At 36.6% G+C, this 16,883-nt stretch overlaps 1 non-coding gene across 1 annotated transcript; it reads left to right on the forward strand.

Moving 5' to 3' along the window:
- The first annotated feature begins 9,427 nt into the window (after positions 1-9,427).
- On the forward strand, positions 9,428-9,534 carry LOC145608579 (small nucleolar RNA R71). Its single transcript, XR_014105843.1, has one exon. It is a non-coding gene; the product is annotated as a small nucleolar RNA R71 (small nucleolar RNA).
- The last annotated feature ends 7,349 nt before the right edge of the window (positions 9,535-16,883 follow it).

The raw sequence follows: 16,883 nt of genomic DNA on the forward strand, positions 1-16,883 counted from the left end.
CCCCTAGAAGTTGGGAAGTTTGTAGGTCATTAAGTGCAGTACTGATGATCACGGGGTATAATTCCTGTTCATCAAGAAAAATATATTTTAAATAAGAAGGGAGAGGTTTTAGTTCAGGTTTCTTGACCTCTGCAGGTTTCGATTCCTGAACTAAATTTACTACCTTCATTGTTTCCTTGGGGCTTAACTCTTTTAAGGAAAGAGCTTTTTCAATATCTTGTACTTCATTACCCCAAACGCTTGCATTGTCTCTAGATAAATTCCCGCAGAGAACTTCCTCTAGGGGTCCCTCGCAAGAACCTGTGGCAAGCTATCATCACAAATATCATCCATTATATCAATTACATCGATATAACAACAATTTTCCTCTAGCATAGTCCCTTTCAAAACTTCCCTAGATTAAAAGTAACATTATCGTCACCTACAGAAAGGGTTAGTTTGCCATTTTTAACATCAATAATTGCTCCTGCAGTATGGAGAAAAGGCCTACCTAATATAATGGGTATTTGCGTATCCTCTGCCATGTCTAACACAACAAAATCAACAGGAATAAAAAATTTACTAACTCTGACAGGGACGTCCTCTAAAATACCTAAGGGGTATTTTACGGAACGATCTGCCATTTGCAAAGTTATATTAGTAACTTTTAATTCTCCCATATTAAATTTAGCACAGACAGACGATGGTATGACACTGACACTAGCACCCAAATCACACAAAGCTTTATCAATAAAAACATTCCCTATATGACAAGGAATAGAAAAGCTACCAAGATCCTTTAATTTAGGAGGGGATTTGTTTTGCAATAAAGCGCTACACTCCTCTGTGAAAGCTACAGTTTCTATTTCATTAAAGGCTCTTTTCCTAGTCAGAATGTCTTTCATAAATTTAGCATAAGCAGGAACTTGAGTGATTAAATCAGTGAAAGGAACTGTTACCTGCAGGTTTTTCACAACCTCTAAAAACTTACCAAATTGTTTATCAAACTTACTCTTCAATTGTCTATTAGGGAATGGAGGTTTGATAACCGGGCTCTATACATCTCCTCCCTTATCCTGCGATTTACCCTGCATAGAAACATTAGTAGAGTTAGTATCTATTTGTAGCCCTGCAGGGTTAGCAGGATTAGCGTTTAGTATAGAGGAATCTAGATTAGGAACTGGTCTATCTTCCTTTGGCATAGGAGGTCCATCATAATGTGAACCACTCCGTAGAGTGATTGCATTAGCATGATCTGTAGGATGGATAGGTTGTGATGGTAAAGCTCCCTGCTGACGGGATTGTAGGGTATATGAAAGTTGTGCAATTTGATTGTCCATGATTTTATTATGGGCTAAAATGGAATCACTTTGCGCATCCCTACTCTCCATATGCTTCTGCATATTGGCAAGCATCGCTCTAATTTCTGTCATGGCAGGGTCGGAAGATGATGAGGGTGATGCTTGGCTTTTCTGGCCGGAATTTGGGTGGTAATATTTTTGCTGTGGTGGGGTTTGTTGTTGTGGTTGTTGTGGAGGTGGAGGGTTTTGTACATTGGTGCTCCGGTACGAAAGATATAGATGGTTCCGATAACCGGCATTGTAAGAATTGGAATATGGGTTATTCTGCCTATAGGTTTGAAAGGCATTAACTTGTTCCATAGAGCTCCTACAATCTTGCTCCCAACGCCCTACAATTCCACAATTTTCACAAAAAGCTTCATTGTTAGCAACAGCAGAAACATTAGCTACAGTGTTAGGAGTAACAGTAAAATTATCTATTTTTTTTACAAATAGACGTTAATTGAGCTTGCAAAAAGGATACAGAATCGACATTATGTTTTCCTTTATTTGCAAACCCTCTCGGATTCCCATATTGGGAATTGTGTATTGCCATGTCTTCGATAACCTGTCCTGCATCGTCCACATTTAAATTCATGAACCTCCCACTGGCTGCAGAATCTAGAACTGATCTAGAAGAATTTCCAAGTCCATTGTAGAATGCTTGGATCAATTGCCATTGTGCTAGATTGTGGTGGGGGCATTCTCTTTTTAGATCCTTGAACCTCTCCCAAGCCTCATATAGCGTTTCGTCGGCCTCTTGAGCGAAGTTCTGAATAGTACTCCATAGTACCGTTGTTCTCTCTGCAGGATAGTATTTATTATAGAAATTCAAAGCAAGAGTTTCCCAGTCAGTAATACCAAGTGCAGTTCTATTCAAACCATTAAACCATAATTTAGCTTTGCCACATAATGAAAAAGGAAAAAGAATCTCCCTGATTTGGTCCTGCGTGACCCCGGCTTGTCTAATGGTGTTACAATACTGGCAGAAATCTGCGATGTGAAGATTAGGATCTTCACCCTTAGCTCCACTGAATTGCTTCCTCTCTATCATAGTGATAAATTGGGGCTTGATTTCAAACTGAACTCCATCTAGCGCCGGAGTGGGAGTAAGGTGCGGGAAATCTGTGAGCTTCGGCTGCGAGTAGTCACTGAGTTTCTTCTGGGCCGTCATCTCTGATTCTGAATCTGAAGGAATTTCTGTGTCACTAGAATCAAAGGGAGGATCTCTTCGACTGTTGTCCTCCTCGGAACCCGCCAGAATTTGTCTATAGATTTTCCTTTGCCTATGAAAAGAGCGCTCGATCTCATGATCGAATGGGATGTAACCTGATCTGGAACACCTGGGCATAAACAAGGAACTAAAAGACAAATATGAGAACTGCCTCAAGGAACTAACGTTCTCTGAGACAAAAGGGGATAATCTAGATTACAAAAAATAATCAGAAAATAAAAATAAAACCGTTTCCCCGGCAACGACGCCAAATTTTGACAGGGTAAAGTCGTATCCCCTAATCAAAAGTAATTACCTAAGTCCTCTAACTAAAGTAGATAGGGAAGTAGGGTCGAATCCATAGGGAAACAAGTCTTTCTACTTCTAATTAATTATTATAATCTAAATTATCTAGGTAACCAATATTGTTGTAAATAAAGTCTATACTACGAAGAATAAGATCGGAGGAAATAAAATAGGGAGAAATTAAATATTAAAAGACCTAGGGCATAGGTTCACTAATAAACAATAATCCAGGGCAAATCATAATAAGCAATCATCAAGCATTGATTAATCAGATTATAAAGGGCTTTCGCTACGTATTATAATCACAGAGTTAATTTACCGGTATTAAATCTCATCTGTCGAATCTCGACTTAACCATTTATAAATTAGTCCGCCTATTGAAACTAAGCCTAAACATCAATTCTCATCTGTCGAATCTCGAATTAATATTGCTAAACTCATACAATTAAATCTGGCCAAACCTAATTGCATAGCATTAAATCAATCAATAGGAAATTAACCAAGCATTGATAATTAACAATCACAAATTTACCCCTTCATAATATTTATTAGATCCCCATAAACCCTAGAAATAAAACTACTCAAGCATCATCATAACTAAACTAATCAAATAAATAAAGCAAGACATAATCAAAGAAGTAAATAAAATAATTGAAATTAAAAGAGAAGAAATTGTTACCAAAAGAAATCTGGATTAATGAAAGTAATTAAGAACAAAGTTGAGAGAGAATTTAAGAGAGAGAGAATATCCTAAGTAGAGAGAGAAAATCTAAAAGAGAAGGTAATCAGAATTTACGTACATAATTCGTACTTAAACCTTCCTAAAACAAAAACTAAAACAAAACTAATCAGTCTTCTAAGAAAAACACGCGCCCGATCGGGCCCGCCTTTTTGCTCTTGTGCCGCGCCCGATCGATCTTACGCTCACCCGATCGGGCGCGCTTCTTCCTTGAGGGTGCTTATGCGCGCAGCCGCCCGATCGGGCATATGCTTGCCCGATCGGGCCCGACTTCTTCTTCGAGGCTTGGATTTCGATTGGGCTCGATTCCTCGGCCCAATCCGGATTTCCTCATCAGGTCTTGATTAATTGATCCAATAGCCTCGGTATCACATATCGAGCCCTTAATCACCGGCTCTCACCGATCCTGGGCTTCAAGACTGGTCGTGTCCTTCTAGCTTCCGTAGTTGATCCATGAAAACCCGGGAAAATGCTCCAAAAGTGCAATTTCCTGTAAAACTCAACTAAAACTACGAAAACACTAGAAAACACAATTTATTAATAAAAGTGGCCCTAAAGAGCCAAAAACACTACTAATTATGACCATGGGACGGGGGGTAAAACACTATATAAATTGGACATATTAGCCGTTAACAAGTTTTTAAGGAACTTGTAAACCGTTCACGGATCATTAAAGGCAACCACGATTAAGGGACAATGAAGGCAACAACGATTGACCCGTGAAGGTTACACCCCATTCATAATCCATGATATTACTAACTCCATATGATTCGGAACCACGAAAGGAGGATCGGGGATGATGGTACGAAGTGAGTCATGGAATCACAGTCGCCCGTATTGGCCTCTACTTGATTCTTATAGTGAAAAGTGATTCCTGCGATCTCAAAGGCATGCAAACAAAGATTCAATTTGCTCCAAACTATTATTAGGCTAAAGTGGTTGAATATTAATGCAACATATAATTCTTAAATATTAGTGATCACTTAATTTAACAACAAGATTAAAAAGGATCCTAAACCGGTTGTCCAAATTATCTTATTAGGCGTGATTTTCAATTACATATTCCCTTTAAACATGTAATATGGTGATCATAAGTAATAATAGAACAAACTTTAATATTGGAAGCAATTTAGCAATAATTCCAACAATATAAAAACGTTAGAAAAATAATAGAAATAAAAGGAACATAATTCTTACTTTGATTCTGTTTGCTTGCAACTATAAAATAATAAACGAGTTAGTAACTTCAAGGAAATAATAACAAAACAATAATTAAATTAAATTAAATTAAGTAGAGTTGATTTGGGGCCAAACCCTCAAACAGTTCTACCTTTCACGCCTTGGCTTAAGGACAGAACCACGAGTAAAGTATGGACTCCTTGGAGTGCTTGAAGAAGGAATTTTGAAAGAAGAAGGGTAAGCTAGTGTTTAGGCTAGAGCATAGAGGAGAGAAAAATAGAGAATTAATTGATGCCCCGTACATCAGAAATGAGGGGGTATTTATAGAAAAAATGTGCTGAGGGAACACAGGGAACCCTAAAAAGATAAAAAAAAAACCCTAAAAAAGTATACCGCGACACGGCAAAGTGTACCGTGACACGGGAAATTCCACCGTCAAACGGGGAACATTCCCGTGACACGGTGTACTGTTGTGTGACGCGGGAAATATTTGGCGAACGGGGGAGAAAACACGTTAAGGGTTTACGCGGAAAGGACACGGAAACTCCCGTGTCACAGCAGGTGCTCCGTGTCACGAGGAATCCCACCGTCAGACGGGACAATTTCCCGTGACACGATGGACAGATGCCGTGACGCGGGAGTCCTGGTCCATTTTTCCGTCTAAATGCCGTGACGTGTGTGTTAAACTAGTAAGTGTAGGTGACATGTTAAGACTCGTGTCATGACCATGTGGCTAGACCATGTGACTAGATTCAATTAAAGACTAAATGGGACATCATAATTAATAAAAATAATCGAATTGATTAGCAAACTGTTTAATTAGACACAAAGTGATGACTCGAGCAATATACCGAACTGTCGCCAAAACGACAGGACTGACGTCGCACTGTGGAGTCGCTAAAAACTGTAGGGAATATTTCAAGCATTACCCCTAGCTTGAACCCTACTGTGATCATACACTAAAGTACGGTAGCGTCCAAAGGGAAAGAAGATAGAGCAACAGAGTCGCCAACAAGTTTTAGGAACTTGTAAACCGTTCACAGGGTGAAGGTTACACCCCTTAACGATCCAAGAGATCGTTAACTCCAATAGGTCTTGAACCATGACTTGTAGTTCGGGGATGAAGGTACAAATCCAAACTAAAAGAGATTGAACCTGCCCTAATAATAGGTCTCTACTTTATTCTGATCGTATTCATGTGCGCTTTCTGACTAATATGCAATCAATAGGATTACCCTAAACCTGTTTATCTATGTTGGTTGAATATTAATGCACAAATAAATCTATTATTGGCGATCACTTGAATTATAATCATATTAACCCTAAACAAGATTATTAATTATCTTATGAAGCGTGATTACAAGTACAAATTCCGTTTAAACATGCATAAAAGGCGTGATCAAGCAATAAAAATAAATATCAAGCAACATAATAATAATTAAAATAATCAAAATCATAATAATAATTATCATAATAATAATTATAATCATAACAATCATAATTAAAATAATCATCATAACAATAATTATAACAATTATAATCATAAATCATAAAAATAATCATAATAATGTTAAAGCATAATAATAGCAAGATCCTAGGCATGATACTAACAAGATTAATAACAAACCCTAGCATGTCACTAAGCAATAAAAATCAAATCTTTAGCCCTAACATGATACTAAGAATTATAAATATTAGAAAGAACATAAAATGCATCATACTTTTAATCATACTTGATATTAAAGTTACCCTGGACATGATACTAGGAATATCAAAACGCCCTAACATAACATTAAGAATCATAATAACAACCTAAGCATGATTTCTACATGATAACATCAATAAAAACCATTAAAGCACTTACTTAGATGCCTCGTACCTCTTTCTAATAACAAAATACACACATTAGTAACTTCAAGGAAAATAATAATTAAAACAATTTAATTAAATAATTGAAAGAGAGATTTGGGACCAAACCCTCAGAAATTAAAACCTTTCACGTCTAGGGCGAAGGCAACTTCGAATTATGCTAGGTGTGTCTAGTGCTAATATATGAGGAATTGTGTTTGTAAAAGGGTAGGCTTAGAAAGAGAGAGAGAATCAAGAATTTCTTGATGAGAGTTAGTGAAAATTGATTAATCAAAACGGAGTTTTTAGAAGGCTATTCATAGAGAAAATCAGCCAAAAAGATAGAAAATCGAAACAGAGTTCTGACGCGCAAAAACAAGGTTAGCGCCAGGCACCAGGCTTAGCGCCAGGCGCTAATGACTAGCGTTTGGCGCTAATCCCGTTTTTGACGCATTTTCTAAAATCAGATAGAATTTAACCGTACAGGAGGATAAAATTGTATTTTCCTCAAAAAACACTCTTTTATTCTGATTAAAACTCTAAAAAGTCAACAAAGTCAATTTATCAATGCTAATTGAATTAGGAATGAAAAGAACCTTCTAGAAGAATCTAGAAGACTAAAACCATTCCTAATTGCATTAGGAATGATAAATCCATATTAGGCCCTCCTCTAGATCATTGGGCCGCATATAAGGCTCAAACCGGGCCCAGTTTAGTAATTTGGTCATAACTTCCTCAATATTCATTGGAATTGGGCTTATAATATATCGTTGGAAAGCTCTTTTCAAGCCCTGTCCAACTACACTATTATTGGACTCATATCATGGACCAACCAAACTGGATTGGCTGTTTTCTTAAAATAGGTTTTCAAAAACAGAGAGAAGAGAAAAGAAATTAAAACTATCCGCAACACTAGACTTTCCACACTTTCACTTCATTCGATTATGATTCGACGTGAAAGGTACTCATCACCGGGTTTGGTTTTGGGGAGACACAAATGGGTGTCTACAAGAGGGCTCTTTCTATTGCATCAACTTCCTTCTGCCATTTGTCTATCTCATCTGTAAAGGATGCAACACAAGATGCCGCCTCCAAGAGATCTTTTACAAGAGCTTAGGGCTTGTTAGAACAATTTTGAACCACATCAACACTAAAGCACATCTCCTCTGTCATGGGGCTTTTAGGGGTATTATCAAGATTAAAAATAATTTTATCATCCCCTACTGATAGTGTCAATTTGCCACATCTTACATCTATAATTGCTCCTGCAGTGTTAAGGAATGGTCTACCCAAAATAATTGGGGTTTGCGTATCCTCAGCCATATCAAGAACAACAAAATCAACAGGTGTATAAAATTTACCTACTCTAACATGAACATCCTCTAAAACACCTAAGGGGTATTTAAAAGAACGGTCGACCATTTGTAGAGTAATACTAGTAGCTTTTAATTTACCCATATTTACACAGATAATGGCATAACACTAACTCTTGCGCCCAAATCACACAATGCATTATCAATCATTAGATTGCCAATATGACAAGGGATAGAAAAACTACCCGGATCTTTTAATTTAGGTGGAGATTTATTTTGAAGTACGACACTACACTCTACAGTGAAAGCTACTGTCTCTACCTCACTAATAGACCTTTTTCTTGTCAATATTTCTTTCATAAATTTTGCATATGCAGGAATTGGTGTAATTAATTCAGTGAAGGAAACTGTTACCTGCAAATCTTTTACCATCTCCAGAAACTTACTAAACTGCTTATCCAAATTTGTTTTCAGGTGACGATTGGGGAATGTAAGTTTGATAACTGGTTTTGGAGCATTACTGCTCTTTTCTGGAGCTGCTACCTTCCCTAGAGTCGTACCCTGCAACGTAAAATCAGATGTATTAGTATTACTCTTTAGCCCTGCAGGGCTATTAGCTACATTGTCAGGTTTAATGGAATCAAGATTAGCATTATTTAATAAAACAGGTTCATCATCTCTGGGCATAGGGGGGCCTTCATAGTGTGAACCACTCCTTAGAGTAATTGCATAAGCTTGATCTGTAGGCCTGGTTGGCTGTGCTAGCAGGGCTCCCTGTTGACGGGCTTGTAGAGTAGCAGAAATTTGAGCAATTTGATTATCTACGATTTTGTTATGTGCTAGGATCGAATCAATTTGGGCGTCTCTACTCTCCATGTGCTTCTGCATATTAGCCAGCATCTCTCTAATTTCTACCAAAGCAGGGTCGGAAGATGAGGAGGGTTGTTGTGGTTGGTTCTTCTGGCCAGCATTGGGGTGGTAATATTTCTGTTGTTGTTGTTGTGGCGCTTATGATTCTTGTGGTGGTGGATTTTGGACATTGGTGCTCCGGTAGGATAGGTACGGATAATTCCGGTATCAAGGATTGTAGGTGTTGGAATATGGGTTATTCTGCCTATAAGCTTGAAAGGCATTGACTTGCTCCATGGAACTCCTGCAATCTTGCTCCCAATGACCTAAAATTTCACAATTTTCACAGAAAGTCTCATTAGCATTATTATTAATTGCAGAAACATTAGCTACATTTGCAGTATTAAGATTATCTAATTTCTGGCAGATAGAGGTTAATTAAGCTTGAAAAAAGGATACAGAGTCAACACTATGCTTCCCCTTGTTAGCAAAGCCTCTAGGATTCCCATATTGGGAATTATGTATCGCCATATCTTCGATAACTTGACCTGCATCATCAACATTAAGGTTCATAAACCTCCCACTAGCTGCAGAATCCAATATTATTCTAGATGAATTTTTAATCCCATTATAAAAGGCTTTGATCAACTGCCATTGTGCTAGATTATGGTGGGGACATTCTCTCTGTAGGTCCTTGAACCTCTCCCAAGCCTCATATAAAGTTTTATCGGCTTCTTGGGCAAAGTTCTGAATTACACTCCGTAGTACAACTGCTCTCTCTGCAGGATAATATTTGTTATAAAAAATTCAAAACATTAGTTTCCCAGTAAGTTATACCAAGTGCAGTTCTATTTAATCCATTAAACCATAATTTGGCTTTTCCTATTAAAGAAAAAGGAAAGAGAATCTCCCTGATTTGGTCTTGCGTGACCCCAGCTTGCCTGATGGTATTACATTACTGACAGTAGTCTGCAATATGAAGATTTGGGTCTTCCCCCTTAGCTCCACTAAATTGCTTCCTTTCTATCATCGTTATAAATTGGGGTTTAATCTCAAATTGTACCCCTTCAAGAGCTGGATTGGGAGTAAGGTGTGGAAAATATGTAAGCTTTGGTTGTGAATAATCACTAAGCTTCTTTGGAACCGCCATCTCTGATTCTGGATCTGAAGATACCTCTGAATTGCTAGAATCAGTTGAAGGGTCTCGGTGATTATTATTATCACCAGAACCCGCCAGAATTTGCTTGTGAAAATTCTTCTGTCTATGGAAAGATCGTTCGATCTCAGGATCGAATGGGATGTAACCTGATCTGGAACACCTGGGCATAAACAAAGAACTAAAAGCAAATATGAGACTTGCCTCAAAGAACTAACGTTCTCTGAGACAAAAAGAAATAACCTAGACTACAAAAATAATCAGAAATAAAAATAAAACTGTTTCCCTGGCAACGGCGCCAAAATTTGACAAGCTACAGTCGTATCACCTAATCAAAAGTAATTCCTAAAACCACTAACTAAAATAGATAGGGAAGTAGGGTCGAATCCACAGGGAAACTGGTCTTTCTATTCCTAATTAATTAAAACAGTCTAATTTATTAAGACAAAATAATATATTGGTGAAAGGAAACTAAACTACTAAGAGTAAAAGTGGGAAAGAATAAAAATAGGAAGAAAATCAATGAATAAAAGACCTAGGGCATAGGTTCACCAATAAATAACATTCCAGGGTAAAACATAATAATCAATCATCAATGCATGAATTAACCAGATCGTAAAGGGATTTCGCTACATATTACAATCACAGAATTAATCTACCGGTATTAAATATCATCTCTTGAATCTCGACATAACCATTTATAGATTAATCTGCCTATTGAAACTAGACCTAAACATCAATTCTCATATCTCGAATCTCGAATCAATATTGTCAAACTCATGCATAAAAGATCAGGCCTAATCTAGTCATAGAGCATTAAATCAATCAATAGGAAATTAATCTAGCATTGATAATTAACAACAATAAATTACCCCTTCATATTATTTATGGATCCCCACAAACCCTAGAAATAAAACTACTCACGCATAATTAAATCTAAACTAATCAAAACAATAAAATAAGACATGATGAAAGAATTAAAGAAAATAACTGAAATTAATAGAGAAGAAATCGTTACCAAAAGTAATCTGAATTAATTAAGGAGTTGAATTAAGAACAAAGTTGAGAGAATTTTAGAGAGAAAAAATATTCTAAGTAGAGAGAGAAAGTCTAAAAGAGAAGGTTTTAAAAAAAGTAAAAAAAAAATCCTAATCTCGCTTAACAGAGAAGTATTTATATTAAGCAAGAATCCTAAACTAAAACAAACTTAAACGGCGCTAATCGTCTCCTAAAGCTGACACGCGCCCGATCGGGCGCGCCTTTTTTGCTCATCAGGTATGTTTCTCGTGCCCGGCCGGGCGCGAGTTCGGGCGCCGACTTTACTTCCCCCGCCCGGCCGGGCGCGCCTTCGGGAGGGAGCTCCTTTGGCCGGGCGGCACTCTTGGGCCACTCTTTGGACTCCGATTGGGCTCCAATTCTTCGGGCCAATCCGGATTTCCTCTTCGGGTCTTGAATACTCGGTCCAAATGCCCCGGTATCACATATACCGAGCCCTTAATCACCGGTTCGATGGCTCTAACCGATCCTGGGCTATAGAAATTGGTCGTGTTTCTCCAATGCTCGTAGTTGCTCCATAATATCTCGGGAAATACTCCAAAAGTGCAAATCCCTGCAAAAGTCAACCAAATCTACGAAAACACTATAAAACACCAATTAGTAATAAAAGTGGCTCTAAAGAGCCAAAAAAAACTACTAATTATGACCAAGGGACGGGGGTAAAATACTATATAAAATAGACATATCAGTCACAGGCGTGGATTGGGTCTGGAGGTTGAAGATGAGGTCGACCTGTCGATTAGTAATTTTGGGGTGACTGATGGTTTTGGGGGGTTAGGAGACGTGGATTAGCTGGTTGTTTTGGGGCTTAGGAGGCCTGTCGATTGGTGTTTTAGGGGTGACTAGTGGTTTTTGGGGTTGGAGGAGGAAGAAGGAGGGGAGCAGTAGCGGCGGGCAGCGGTGGCGATGCAGGTGGGTGGCGCTGGTGGTAGTTCGACAGGGCGGAGGAGAGAGAAAGAGGCACGAGAAGGAGAGAGAAGGGAGTTTCGTGGGTGTTCGTCAGCGTGGGGCTGTGCTGCTGCGGTTGGTCGGAGGGGGTAGGTGAATGGTCGGCGATGGTGGAGGCTGAAGGGGTGGCTGCCTGGCTGGGATGACATTTGATTTTTTTTTTCTTTTTTTTTTTATATTAAGCCAATCATGTGCTGACATGTAGCGCTTTTTTAAAAAAAAAAGTTTACCCTTTTAGTAGGTAACCGGTTTTTGGGATTGCCGTAGGAAAATTCACCTAATAGTTAAGATTATTAGAAAATAAATGTTAGTTGGATTATTGTAGGTAAATCGCCCATAGTTGGGATTATTAAAATGTATTTTTCCTTTTTTTTTCCTTTCCTTTTTCTATTATATAATTGTTGTATAGTACGAAGTATTTTTTCTTTATGCCACGTTTTATTTTTATTTATTTTTTTACATTTTTTTCTATTCATATAAATTGCTATATAATATTTTAATAATAAAATATTATCAAACTTCTCGCGAGCTTATCGAGTTGAGTTATAGCTAGCTTGACTCGTGCTCGTTAAGGTTTCTAGTCGAGTCGAGTTCGAGAAGGGTGGTGAAATCTACTAATAGTTTTGACATTAGTGGGTGGCATTTTTTAATTTTGAAAAAAAAAACGGGTGGTTAGTTCAATACATGGTACATTTTGGGGTGGTTTTTACACATGAAAAAAAAAAAACCTTTATTATATAAGAATAAAATAAAGAAACTATGAAATCGAAAAAAAAAAAGAAAAGGATTGTACATTTAATATTATATAACTAAACATTTCTGTTGTAAATAAAAATGAACATATGATGTCATTGCTTATTCATCAACATTTTTTTAAGCTTCAAGTTAAATACCTTGATTTGTTCAAGTCTCTTAAATGGATATGTTGCAATTGAGCTATATGATTTAATATTAGTTAAATAAATCAACAATACTTTTTTAATAATGAACAAAATGCTAATTTCTAACATTATTAATGCTAATGTTAATTAAACATCCTTTATTATAAAAACAGAATTTTATGCAACTGAACAAACACAAAAATTTCTATTAATTAAAAAAAATGAACATTTATTTTTATAAGAATGAACATCATACGGCATGAAAAAGAACATATTTTATAAGAATGAACATCATATTGCATGACATTTGATTATTGAGAAATACAAAATTATTGTAAACTATCTTTAGTTAGAAAATGTTCATTTTGTTATAATAAATATTCACTTATGGCGGTGACCTCCGCCATTGTTGGCTGAGCGCGACCTTAGCCATAAATACTAGAAAGAACTCTCAAGTGCTCTATCGGGCTCGATTGCTTGTTTGGGTTAGCTGACACCTTCCGAATGTTGGCTTCTTACTTTGGGACTTTTAACTTAGATCTTGTTAGCTTGAGTCCAAATTCTCAATTAGCTTCGTCTGTAATTTTTTTGTGGGAACATTGGACCTCTTTCACTTAATTGAGTTGTTAATCACCGAACTAAGTTTCTCTAATTCGGTCTTGGCCTTAAAATATCTGGTCATAAAATACAATCAAACTCAATATCTTCGTAGTGACTCAATAAGATCGGAATTGTCGCAATTCTACAGATTCCTACAAAATAATACCAACTCCACAAAAACACTAGAAAACATATTTTGGTAATAAAAATAGCTCCATAGAGCTCAAATAAGCACAACTATGATTGTGGGACAGGGAATATACACACACACACACACACACACACATACACACCCACACACACTAGACTCATTAGAAAGATATTTGAGTTAACAGTTTATTTAAAAGTAATGAATGTGATAGAAAAAAAATATCCAAAAAATTAGTAATGGGTTTGATTGGGACCAATAAAAGTAATAGTTTTTTAGAAGGATATAATATTACAAATATAACTTTTTGCCAAAAAAATATTTTAAAAAAGAGAAAATACAAGTTTAACACCTTGATAAACAAAATATGTTTATCAAATGGAAAAAATGCAATTAATTAAGTCAACAACTTTTCATCACATATGGGTCCCAACGTTTTTTATTTATTTACCAAATTGCCATGATGACTAAACAAAAGGGCAAAAATGTAAATAGAGAAATTTTGTTTATCAATAAAATAAACTTAAATTTTTCTCTTTAGAAAACATGACAACATTTGGTAACTATAATAACCGCTTAAAAATTAAAACACAAGTAAATATACACTATATTAATCCCAACTTTGGTCATTTTACGTTGTATAATCCCAACTATCGACTATTATGTAATAATCTCAACTTTCACCTCCGTTTTCTTCTATCAATCCCAAACCGGTCAATGAAAGTCAACGACCTTTTATTATAGGTTGTTGGACAGGTGTCGCCACGGGAGTGGTCCAAAATTTTTTAAAAAAAAACCAAAAAAAAAAAAAGAAGAAAAACTGAAAAGAAAAAAAAGAAAAGAAACACTGACTCGGCCATACAACCACCCCAATCGCAACCCTAACCTGTCGCCGCAACCCACCCAAACCACCTCCTTCCCCGACCAACCAACCGAAAACAACCCCCTCTCCCCAGCTTCAACGTCGAAAATCGACCAAAACCCCAAACCCTTTCCCTTGAAACCACTCTCATCCCTCAAAACTGCTCAATCTGCGAGGACGAAGGCGGGAATAAACGAGAATTGGTGGGTGGTTTTGGGCTTGCGGCGTAGAATCTGGGAATGGCGACGGGTTGTCTATGGACATGGTGCAAAGAACGTGGACGAGGTTGGCTATAGAGGAGGTGGTTGCGGGCTTGAGGCGGAGGAGAAAGAATTTGACGGTATGGGAACTGGAAATAATGGTTAGGGCTAGTACGTGGATCAAGGATGAGGTTGGATGGTGGTTGTGGGCTTCAATCAGAAGAGAGAATTTGACTGTGGTGCGATCAACATTAGTGGTGCGGAATTGGGGTGGCAGTTTGGGATGGTTGTTCCCGGTGAGGTTAGGGAGGAGGGGATAGGGGCTGGGGAAGTGGGGTGGATTTTCGGTTGTCAGATCTGGGAATAAGGGGTGACTGTGGTTTTTTCTTGGACCAATGAAAGTGTGACATGTGGCATTTTTTAATTCTTAAAAAAAAAAACTTTTTCAATAGGTAACCAGTTTTTAGGATTGGCACAAGAAAATAGAGTTGAAAGTTGGGATTATTGCAGAATAATCTATAGTTGGGATTATTCAAAGTAAATTGCCCAAATTTGGGATTTATTAAAGTGTATTTTTCCAAAACACAAAAGCAGTACACAATTTTTTTTAGGATGATGGATTTTTTCCCATATAATATCTATATACTACCTCGGCACACATTATATGCAACTTTGAATCTTTCACGGAACCCAAGACAAAATGTCATAATAGTTAATTAATAGATTAAAGAGTATGTAATCAAGAGTAGGAGAGAGAGAAGATTTGATAGAGAGAGAGAGAGAGCGCTACAGAGAGAGATGAAGTGCGCACAATGGAGAGGTAAAGAGAGGCACATCGGAGGCGTGGTGGCTAGTGGCCAATGACATTTGACGGTGGTGGTCGGAGCACTTATGAAAGATGAACAATTGAACATGGATGGAAGTTGAATGGAGTTTTTGAGTTCAGGTTGATTTTTGATTGAATTTTGTTTTGGGTGAATTGAATTTTAGATTTCCAAGAATTACAACTTAGGTGTTTTATTTGGTTGACAAAAGTTTGGTGAAATGGGAACAGTGAAACTTCCAAAAAATTTACATTTCCTGGAAAAAATATAAAAATTTACTTACCTAATCCCCCCCAAGTAAGTAGAATTCCCCACGTAAAGTTATTTTCCTCATTGTAATTTGTAAACCAAATAATTTTAGGAAATACCATGAATTTGAATTGTAATGCATGGAAGTTCTATTCCAATGTGAACCAAAGAAACCTAAGTTGAGTTTACTCCCTCTTATTTAGTCCCTCTTATTTAGGGCTTGTTTGACATCCTTTTTTGTTTTCAATTTCCTGTTTTTTTTTTTTAAAAAAAAAAAAAAAAAAAACAAGAAACCAAAAACATGAAACAAGAAAAAGATTTTTCTACTATTCTGTGTCACTTGTCAGTTTTTAAAATTATCATGATTTTATAAGTTTAAATTGTTGTTGTTCATTATGAGACATATATCATATCATATCATATACTTTTAAAAAACAAAAAACAAAAAAAAAAAAAAAATAGAAAACCATAGTAATGCCAAACGAACCCTTAAGTGTCTCATATGACTTTGACACTATTCACATATACTACCACTTTAACCAATGGTTGTGTGTTGTACGTAAGATAGAATATAATCAATAATGACTACTTGGTAGAATCGTCTCAAAGCATAGTTTTCAAATATCAACTTTTTATAAATAATAGTAAAATATGGCTTTATTCAAAAGAGATAAAGCCTTACTTACATGTATATGGGGAAAATATAACAGTCAAATAGGAAGGAAGATATTATAGTTTATAAATATATTCGAACTTTTCAAACATTATTAAACCGATCTTACATATAGTGTTATTAAACTTTATTATAACTTTATCTTGTATGAACGAGTTATATACAATTGAGAGTACTAATGTTTGGGGAAAGTTGCAAGGAGAGTAATCAAGTTTCAATTTGTACGAAAAGGGTACTAAACCCACAATAGGAGGTAAAAATACCGGTGGCAATTGCCTGTAACCGGTTTACCTCTATTTCGAATTTAAAAAAAAAAAAGCAAAAATCTGATTTGTCTATTCAGCTGTACTTTGGGAAGCTAAAGTCATCATTACACTGCTGTTGGCGCGAGAAATGAAAAGGCGTATACCTTTATATTTACCCTCTCACCCTTTTGGATGCTTTCATCACTTCCTATTTTCAGAAAAAAAAACAGAGAATTTTCAAAAAAAAAATTCGTACTTCCTCTAGAAGAATTTCG

The sequence above is a fragment of the Chenopodium album genome, chromosome 2, assembly GCF_948465745.1.
Source record: "Chenopodium album chromosome 2, dcCheAlbu1.1, whole genome shotgun sequence".
Taxonomy (NCBI): Eukaryota; Viridiplantae; Streptophyta; class Magnoliopsida; order Caryophyllales; family Amaranthaceae; genus Chenopodium; species Chenopodium album.